This window comes from Chiloscyllium plagiosum, unplaced genomic scaffold (assembly GCF_037043375.1).
Source record: "Chiloscyllium plagiosum isolate Xiang-an unplaced genomic scaffold, Cpla_swu_hap1 HiC_scaffold_40, whole genome shotgun sequence".
NCBI classification, from domain to species: Eukaryota; Metazoa; Chordata; class Chondrichthyes; order Orectolobiformes; family Hemiscylliidae; genus Chiloscyllium; species Chiloscyllium plagiosum.
Window position 1 is genome coordinate 33,268,350 of NW_028270178.1, and position 10,997 is coordinate 33,279,346.

A 10,997-nucleotide genomic window follows, 5' to 3' on the forward strand; every position below is an offset into this window, starting at 1 on the left:
TGTAAACTTTACTAAACTTCAGCCTCTGAGAGTCCAGCGAAAATAACCCCTGCCCATTCAGCCTCTCACTGAAACACAAACACTCCAAACCTGGCGATATCTTTGTAAAGTCTTACTGAACCCCTTCAAGTTTAACAACATCTTTCCTGTAGCAGGTAGAGCAGAACTGAACGCTGTATTACGCTGTGGCGTAACCAATGTCCGATACAAGACCTCTCAAATACTAGATTCAATGCACTGACCAGTAAAAGCATGTGTGCCAAATGCCTTCTTCACTAAAATGTCCACCTGCAACTCCACCTTCAAGGAACAATGAACCTGTACCCCCAAGGACTCTTTGTGCACAAGATTCCGCTTCGGATTTTGTTGGAAACTGGGAAAGTAATTGTTGGGCCTCTTGTTGAGATATTTGTTCATTAATATTCACAACTGACTTGTCTGAAAACAGGAGGGTGGCTAAGGTGATGCCTCTATTCAAGAAAGGTGGTCGGGAAAAGCCAGACGACAATAGACCGGTGAGCCTGACAGCAGTCGTGGGCAAGTTGTTGGAGGGGGGTTCTCAGGAATAGGGCTTACATGTATTTGGAAAAGCCAGGACTGATTCGGGATAATCAACATGGCTTTGTGCGTGGAAACTCATTCCTTGCTAACTTGAAATGCTTTCATGTTTCAAATTCTCAGGGTGTACAGAAGGGGAGTGCTAAATGTTTGATCATTTGTTGATCTAAACTGTGGAGTAATTCAATGCCTGTCGTTCATAACATGAGGATATACAATTGTGGAGGCAATCGGAGTTGTCGAGGCTCCAACACACAATACCTACGTGTTGCAATCCGTGCCTTTGTTAGGTATCTCCCATTCTTTTGTGGGTGCTGTTGTCTTATGAGAAAATCCAGCCAGTCTGAGTAACCTGTAAAGCAAGTAAAATTAACCACTGTGGACACCCTCCCAAAAAGAAATTGAGTTACATGACCTTGTTTCTGTGAGCAATCTGTTGCTCATTGTTTCCCTAGCTCTTTTAAAAACTGTGAATGGTTCATTTAGAGGAAGCTTTCAATCTTTAGTTGAGATTCTTTAAACTTCACATGACATGGGACAGCAATTATCTTTGTATCATTGCTTATAGTCTGGGCTCAGGCACAGGGAATATTTGTTCAGTATCTTGAATCTCTTGTTTTTCCCTTTCTCTCCCTTACAGTTTGTCTCATGATTATTGTAATCTTATCTCGGTGCAGGTGTGGTCTTTCTACATGCACTACTCGCTTTCTGGTGGCCATGGCAGTGTCTGATCTACTGTTCCTTGTTTTTCATTTTGTACTCTACAAATTTCCACGTTATTATTATGCACAGTGTAACCTGGACATCACTCCTGTTTGTAGTGTAGTCTGTGTCCTGAGCAGGTTGACCATTGATTGCTCTGTCTGCTTCACCATTGCCTTTTCTTTTGATCGATTTGTCGCCATTTGTTTTCATGAGATGAAATCTCAGTATTGCACAGAGAAAACTGCAACGAGGGTTCTCGCATCAATGTGCATTTTCTTTTCTTTAAAGAACATTCCCAATTACTTTCGATTTAAACCTGGGGTGATTCTCAACAATGTCCCATGGTATTGTTCTACAAGACGCAGTTATTTTAAAGACCATCGTTGGGAAAGTTTTAAATTTTTTGAAAAGTTGTTAACACCTCTTTTACCATTAAGTTTTATTCTGTTTATCAACGCTCTGACAGCCAAACATATTTTCGAGGCCATTAAGGTGCGTAAGGGACTGATGGATCAGAGAAAAATGCAGAATGACCCAGAGGTAGAGAGCAGACAGAGTTCTATGATTTTGCTTTTTGCCACATCCAGCAGCTTCATTCTTCTCTGGTTGGGGTATATTTTATTTCGCCTTCGATTCACTGCTCACTTGGATCCTGCTGCTTTTCCTCTCTTTCTACAAATTATATATATGCTGCGGAACCTAAGGTGTTGCACAAATGCAGTTATTTATGTGGTGATGCAGAAGAAATTCAGAGACCAGTTAAAGTATGCCACGAAATAACCAGTTTTAAAAATAATTCAATTGATGAACAAATCAAGCAACTGAGAGCCAATATTAGTTGCACCAAATAATTTAACAACGAATCCACGTGAGGTATGGACCGAAAGGAGAGGGAGGATGTGGTGTAAAATTATGTCCCAATACATGTGTGAATCATTATGCAACACATGTATTGGGCCAAGCAGTGGAATGTGGTGAAAGGGTTAAAATTGTGTCCCAATACATGTGTGAATCTAACCGAAAATGGAAGGTGTCGCTTGGTCCCGTGTGAATCTTGTCATACACCTTCCCGTGTGAATAACCAGAATGGAATGTGTTTTTTAGCCTTGCTCTGCTCTAACCGAAAATGGAAGGTGTCGCTTAGTCCCGTGTGAATCTTGTTATACACCTTCCCGTGTGAATCTTCTTATCTGTATGTAACCAGAATGGAATGTGTTTTTTAGCCTTGCTCTGCTGTTCACATGAATGTTTATATCTGGAAAAGGGTATATCAGCTGGAGAAGTCTCCAGTTCGGTAGAGCCTGCTCCGGGGTTACGTTTAACCGCCGAGCGTGGGTTGTTGGCAACCGCTCTACGAGAACTGACGGCTCCCAGTTTTGGTAACACGTAGAGTGAGTATAAACCAGACCCGTTGTAAGTACGAGACTGGTTGTGGGGACACTGCGGGGAATAAAACACTTATATTCTAGCAGACTCGCCTCTTGGCTGTTTGTTCTGTGTCAGACTACTTTCCTGCGAGCCTGGTCCTTGACCTTGAGAATTTTTTAAAACATTTTGGCGTAGCCGGCAGGATCAATCGCAATTGAGGAAAGATTTTGATACAGAACAATGTTTTGGAAAAAGGCTAAGAAACCAGAGGAACAAACTGTGGAGGTCCTGACCGTCCCGGGATGGCATGGGCCGTGGCATGGCGTGGCAGTTTGTTTGAGAAATGGTGGGGGGCGACCGGAGGACTGGGAGGCCGAGGGCGTAGGAACCCCAGGGTCGCTGCTGTCCACCCTTGAGAGGATCCCAGTCCTGCCGAAGAACCCATTGCCTGGGGTACAGTGGAGGATGTGGGCCTGTGCGGCGGCTTGTAGACAACAGTCAGACAAGCGCCAAAAAGCTGAAGCAGAATTAGCCCTCCTGAAACATGAGCAGGGACTCAGTTCGGGAGATGCCTCTATGTTGAGGCAGGAAATTATGAAGTTAAAAGCTGAATTGACAGCATTAACTGAACTAGCAGGACGAACTATTATGTATTTGTCTGCTAAGAAACGGAAAGAGAAAAGGAAGGTCCCTCGAACCCCGGACCCGGTACAAGTACGGGCGTTTGTAGCCCAGTTAAATAACGGGGATCGGTGGGATATCGATCATTGGGATGGGAACATTTGGGGAGATTTAGATGATCAGTACGAAGAGGACCCACCCGTACTCCAAGCTAAACCAGTGGTTAGGAGAAAGCAGGTTCAGAGACGTCTCCCAGTGCAACGGGAGGTAATGTTAGATGAGAAAGGAAACCCTATACGGAATGAACAAGGGGAGGCAATTATGCATGAATTACCGCGGGCTCAGCCTCCCGCAGAATTCTCTGAATTAACGGAAGACTTCACTACCGATGAGGTGCTGTTTATCACCCAGAAAACCCGACGTAATCCTGGGGAGCCGTTAGAGCTATGGCTAATTCGGCTCCTCGAGGAAGGGGGGCAACAAGTGCAGGTAGACTATCAGGATGCTCCCAAGTTTGGTGGATTAGCAAAGGATGCTGCCATAGACCTGGGGTACCGCAACCAAGCCAAGGATATGATAATAGATCGCAGTATGGGGACCCTATTTGGGATGTATGCCAGGGCAGTGGCCGAACAGTATCCCTTCCCGTCCGATTGGCCCCCCTTGGAAGGAACTTGGACAACGATTAAGGAAGGGGTTCAGAGGCTAACCCGTTTGTGTGTGCGGGATGCCCTGTTGCTGGGAGTGCTGGACGAGGTAGATAACACAAATGTTAGTAGACAGACTAGAGACCATCTAGTGAAGACTGCCCCCCCCCATTATAAACCACTGTTATTAACCATAATGTTGAGTGGACGGGGAGAAACCCTAGGAGATGCCCGTAGTATGATGAGGGAGATGGGTGGTTTGGGGGATTGGGGACCCACAACCCGTGCTTCTCAGGGGGGCACGGAGGGGCGTCGCCCTGAGGCTCGGGCAGGGGGAGAAGTAAACCCTAATCAAGGAAGTAACCAAGGCCCCTCACGGCGTGCTTTGTGGCAAGCTTTGATACGGGCGCAGGTCCCAGCATCGGAGATTGATGGCCTACCTACACCGGAATTAAAAGACTTATGCAGACGAAAGGGACTGAAGGTGTCCCGGGTAGAGACGGAGTCCCGACCCACTATGGAAGACCTAGTGGAATTACTAACACAAAAATGTCAGACACTGGGTCCGGTTGTTAATGAGCCTCGAAGGGGTAGAACTTCCACTTCCCAGCGGTGGGAATCCTCGGAGGACGAGGAGGAGGAGGAGGTACGGCCTCCCCTCCGAGAGTGTTATAAAGTGGATAGGCGTGGCCGGAAACCTAGTAAGAAAGGCAAGAACAAAGAAGGGCGAGGCAAACGTCTTTATCCAGTGCTGTCTGGGGAAGATGAATGGGAGGAACAATAGGAATCGGGCCAAGCCCCAAGGGTTTGCCCACGAACGAGCCAATGGTCAGCAGACGACATTCGACCTCATGTATCATTGACTATCTATTGGCGCAAATCCGTCCAAACCGTTATGGCTCTAGTGGACACAGGGGCGGAGGCCACCTTAATCTATGGGACGCCCCATAAGTTTAAAGGAACCCCAGTCACGCTGGTTGGGCTGGGAGGTAATCTGATTGAAGGAAGAACAGTACAATTGCCCCTAAAGATAGGTACAATGCCCATTAAAACTTATTCAATTATCATTACACCGGTTAGAGAATGGATCCTGGGAATGGACATTCTGGCCGGTTTAACACTTCACCTCCAACAAGGGAAGTTTGAATTTGGAATCACGAAAATGGCTTTGCGCTGTAGGACGGTGTTAGTGGGAAAGGTTAAGATGGACCCCTTCCCCATCCCGATCGCCGATCGCGTAATAAGTCTTAGACAGTATAGGATTCCCGGCGGACATAAAGAAATATCCGCCACAATTAAGGATTATTTGGAAGCGGGAGTGCTTAGGACATGCACCACGGCGTGGAATAACCCCTTATGGCCCGTACATAAAGCCGATGGGTCATGGCGGATGACGGTAGATTATCGGCAACTAAACCGTCACACTCCGGCCTTGACGGCAGCGGTCCCGGATGCCGTCACTATTATAGGACGAATCCAACATCATCCAGGGGTGTGGTACGGAGTAATTGATTTGGCTAATGCCTTCTTCACAATTCCTATTCCCGAAGATAGGCAGGAACAGTTCGCATTCACTTGGGAGGGTAGACAATTCACGTTCACACGACTGCCCCAAGGATATCTGCATAGCCCTACTATCTGCCACCGGATAGTTGCAGAACACGTGGCTGCCTTTAAAGTGCCTGACGAAGTGATGATCTCGCACTATATTGACGATATGATGATACAGGGGACAAGTCAGAAGCAGGTTCAGGAATTGCTGGACCAACTGGTTCAACATATGCGAGGATATGGGTGGGAGATCAACCCAGCCAAAATCCAGGGTCCCTCACAAACGGTAAAATTCTTAGGAATCGTGTGGAACAAGGGGGAAAGGGAAATCACTGCGAAAGCTAAAAATAAGATTCAGGTCTTTGCCGTCCCTCACACCCAGAAGGACGTGCAGCAATTTATTGGGTTATTCGGATTCTGGAGACAGCATATTCCCCATTTAGGACAAATTTTAAAACCTTTGTATCGAGTTACGAGGAAAAAGGCAGCGTTCGAATGGACGGAGGTCCATCAAACTGCATTTGAAATGGCCAAGCAAGCGATACAGCAAGCTGTATCCTTGGGAAAGATACAGTCAGGACCTGTAGAACTGCAAGTCTCAGCACAGGGGGATTATGCCAATTGGAGCTTATGGCAAAAACAGGAAAGAACCCGTAAGCCACTGGGATTTTGGTCCCGAAAATTACCCCCAGCAGGGGAACGGTATACCCCCTTTGAGAAACAGTTATTAGCATGCTACTGGGGCTTGGTGGAAACCGAAGCCCTGACCATTGGACATGAAGTGATCATGAGAACAGCTATCCCTATTCTTCCGTGGGTACTTAGTGACCCCACTACCCACCGAATAGGAACTGCCCAAGAGAGCAGCATCATTAAATGGAAATGGTATGTGTCGGAGAGAGTGCGGACTGGACAGAAAGGAGTGTCAGTCCTACATGAGCAAGTGGCGGAGGCCCCTGAGGAAGGGGAAAAGCGGTTTGAGGTGATTGAATACAAGGAATCACCCGTTAAGATGGGAAAACGGTATGATGAACTGACCCCGGATGAACAAGCCACGGCTTGGTTCGTAGATGGGTCAGCCCAGTGGAAAGCGGGACAGCGTAGATGGAAAGCTGCCGCCTTTAACCCAAAACAAGGCACTACCCTAGAAGAATTAGGGGAGGGAAAAAGTAGTCAGTGGGCAGAATTAAAGGCAGTGCATATGGTGGTCATGCAAGCAGGGGTCATGGGAGTTTGTTTGTTCTCTGACTCGTGGTCAGTGGTTAACGGCATGACACAATGGATGCCAACTTGGCAGGCCAATCAGTGGATGATCCAGAATAGGGAAGTGTGGGGTAAACAGTTATGGGAGGATATATGGGAGAAAGCTCAATACCTGGTCATATACATCACCCACGTAGATGCCCATACCTCTCGAAATGATGTGGAAGCTCTACATAACCGATATGTGGATGGTATCGTCCGAACCATGATGGTGCAAAGGGGCACCTCAGTGGACCTAGCTAGATGGGCACACCTTAAGGCTGGGCACTGGGGAGTGCAAGGAACCTTGCACTGGGCTCGAGACCGAGGAATAGATCTTATGGTAGATGATGTTAAGACTGCAGTAAACCAGTGTGAGCAGTGTCAACATCAGCGGCAGGGAGTGCCCCAACACATGATGGGACATATCCATCGGGGGGATGGTCCGGGACAGAGCTGGCAAATGGACTTTGTGGGTCCCTTACCCTCCTCACAAGGATGTAACCACATATGTACAGCTGTGGACACTATGTCTGGGGTTTTGGTAGCCCATCCCTGTCGTCACAACAATCAACAGGCTACCTTGCGATGTTTAGATTTGATTGAACAATTTTATGGATTGCCCATACAGGTCCAGAGTGACAATGGCTCCCATTTCACAGGAAGGGCGGTAAAGCAGTGGTGTCACGATAACCACGTGGAATGGGTTTATCATGTACCCTATCACCCACAAGCTGCGGGACTTATAGAACGAATGAATGGGCTTCTGAAGTCCTCACTACGAAAAGCAGGAGGTTGCAATGACTTAACGGGTTGGAGGAAGCAACTAATTCGGGTGGTGAAACAAATTAATAACCGCCCATTAGGAAATGGGGTAACACCCATGAATAGGATGATACGAGTATGTGATACCCCAAAGACTCAGCCTATTAAAATGTGGAAGTTCGCTGAGGAAGCTGATATTCCCGTAAGGGCCACGCCGGCTTCGGCTGGACTGGACCTACGAGCACTAACTGCCCAGACTTTGATCCAACAGAAACCTACGGTGATTAAGACCGGGTTAGGGTTGATTTGTCCCCCTGGAACCTATGGGCATATCCTCCCGCGGTCGGGACTGTCACTAAAGGGGATTGATGTGATGGCAGGCGTAATTGACGCAGACTACCAAGGGGAGTTGGGGGTGATCCTGGTCAACATCACCGCTGAACCTTACGTGATACAGAAGGGGGACAGAATAGCGCAATTGGTCATTAAGCCATGTAACCTTACAACGGTGGAAGAGATGGGAGCTCCCGTTACGGTTACTGAGCGTGGGACGGGGGGATTTGGGTCTACTGACACTAAGGGGGCCAAGGTATGGGTGCGCCAGACGACCGGCCCCCCCAGGCCGGCCGAAATCATAGCACAGGGGAAGGACAGTCTGGTCACCATTATGTACCCCGGAGACCCGACCTGGGCAAACGTCCCGGCGAACCAGTGCTACTTACGTGAGACCTAAATAATGTTGTAATTGCTATGCACCCGCAGGCTGACCCTCCGCCTTGAACATGGGGTGGTCATGGGGATTGCGACTCCTATTGGTGATGTTCGCGATCGGATGGCCACTCCAGGGCATCGGTATCACGGCCTGGACGCTGGTACCGGTCGCCCGCCATGAGGTGCGGTGGGAGGCCAGTAGCCAGCGACGGACGCAGGACGACTTTACATGTGAACCCGGTCAGCAGTGCGTTGTTCTGACTCTCACCAGCGACTGTCAATTGTACACGTGTGCACAGTGCTACATGCGCCGGGATGGGGAAAAATATGACATATCGTTCATACCGCCTAATTGCACCCTGGTGGTAAATGCCCAAGTCAAGACGTGTTTGTGGGACCGACGCACCCAGACATGCGGGACAACGGGGACTCATTGGAGCGTCACAGCTCGGGGGGAAGATCTGTGGCTGCGCAATGCCACCGATATTCGGAATCGTCATCGATTCATGTGGTTAATAATGGTACTGCCCTCGACGAACGCCCCGTCTGAGGCGTTATTAAACCCCACGCGGGGCGGGCCAGCACCGAAGAGGGGTGCCACGGGGGGCGTGCGGTCGCATCGAACACAGTTGGCCCCTATTATGTCAACTTGTCAACAGATGGCCCGGGCGGTACTGCACACTGATGTTCATTGGCGGGTACAGTTGCCCCTCATACCCGAGTGTCATACCAAGAGGCGGCGACGAGCGTGGTACGACACCCTGCTGGGAGGCGCAGGAACTGTTATGGGTATCTCGAATGCCATTGACTCTGAGGTAACCCGTACTAAATTATCTAACACGGGACAGGCCACCTCACAAGGACTACATACTATTGGAAGGTGGATGCCATCCGTAATGATGACTCAAGGAGAGACAGCTGAAATAATGATACGATCTCTGCAATGGGAACTGGATGTCTGGGGCGCCACTCAGGAACTGTTTGAGAACATTACGGCTCAGTTAAATTGGACTGCCTGTCATATTCAAATGTTGCATGCTCAAATACAGAAAGAACGCTTTTTGCGTGTGGTAACATCCCCCAATGTACAGGCGTGGAGGGGACTATGGAATGTATCTGAGAAATTGTGGATGATAACCCATCCAGAGCGAACATGGTGTAACGCAACTATGTGTAACGGATACTTTGTTACCATGAATGTAACCCACACTGTTACGGTCTGTCGATATTATGTATTACCAGTGATTACATCTTCTGGATATTATTTTCTGAAGACAAGGGGACAGTGGTTTAGCCCAGATACCAATATTACCTATGATCTGTCCGCTTGTGAACAGACTGATCAGGGGAAAACTTGCCTACTGATGGACAGGTATCGGGACCCTTGCTTGACTAAGGGAACGGCCCTGTGCGAATGGACTGTTGAGACTCCAAGGGACATGATGTGGCAGATTGGGCCACACACGCTCTGTGTGGCTACCAATAATCCACATCCTATGCTTCCCTCAGCACCGTTCTCGGGATGCCTCTCAAATGTCTATCAGTGGCACTGGCAGAATCACACCTATTTGTTGACCACTTATAGCAGTGCTCGCCACTTTACCAAGGTGCAGTGGAAAGTGCTGAGGAATCCCTGGAACATTTCCCTGGATCGGTTTAAGCGGGCATTGGACCGATCCGAGGAGCTTAAGCAGATATTACGAAAGCATCAAACCAATGTCACCAAGGTTACGGTGTCTACCTTTATACATGGACAGGAGGTAGTACATGCTGCCCGTGTAGTGGACGTGGAGTCAGCTCATCATTGGTGGGACATATTGAGTGGTATGTCCTCCACTGCGGGGACATTCCTGTTCCCACCCTTGTCGATCCTGGTAGCGGTCCTGGTGATTTTAACATGCTGTAATGTCCTGACTTGCTTGTATATTTGGCGTGTACGTAGGCGCTTGTTAGAAAGAATACATATGGGCATAATGTAACACATGTATTGGGTCAAGCAGTGGAATGTGGTGTAAAATTATGTCCCAATACATGTGTGAATCATTATGCAACACATGTATTGGGCCAAGCAGTGGAATGTGGTGAAAGGGTTAAAATTGTGTCCCAATACATGTGTGAATCTAACCGAAAATGGAAGGTGTCGCTTGGTCCCGTGTGAATCTTGTCATACACCTTCCCGTGTGAATAACCAGAATGGAATGTGTTTTTTAGCCTTGCTCTGCTCTAACCGAAAATGGAAGGTGTCGCTTAGTCCCGTGTGAATCTTGTTATACACCTTCCCGTGTGAATCTTCTTATCTGTATGTAACCAGAATGGAATGTGTTTTTTAGCCTTGCTCTGCTGTTCACATGAATGTTTATATCTGGAAAAGGGTATATCAGCTGGAGAAGTCTCCAGTTCGGTAGAGCCTGCTCCGGGGTTACGTTTAACCGCCGAGCGTGGGTTGTTGGCAACCGCTCTACGAGAACTGACGGCTCCCAGTTTTGGTAACACGTAGAGTGAGTATAAACCAGACCCGTTGTAAGTACGAGACTGGTTGTGGGGACACTGCGGGGAATAAAACACTTATATTCTAGCAGACTCGCCTCTTGGCTGTTTGTTCTGTGTCAGACTACTTTCCTGCGAGCCTGGTCCTTGACCTTGAGAATTTTTTAAAACAGAGGAGCAGCAGCATTTATTCCAGATAATCATAGACATTTTCAGGATGTAAACGTACCCTTCGGTCAAACTCAAGCATGCCGACCAAATATCCGAACATAATCTAGTCCAATTTGCGAGCACTTGGCCCAAATCCCTCTAAACCTTTCTTATTCATTTACTCATCCAGAT

General features: G+C 48.1%; 1 long non-coding RNA gene across 1 annotated transcript; it reads left to right on the forward strand.

The window, feature by feature from the left end:
• Nucleotides 1-10,013: 10,013 nt before the first annotated feature.
• LOC148138449 (uncharacterized) lies at nucleotides 10,014-10,743 on the forward strand. Its single transcript, XR_015753953.1, has 2 exons — nucleotides 10,014-10,305; nucleotides 10,409-10,743. It is a non-coding gene; the product is annotated as an uncharacterized LOC148138449 (long non-coding RNA).
• Nucleotides 10,744-10,997: the final 254 nt, after the last annotated feature.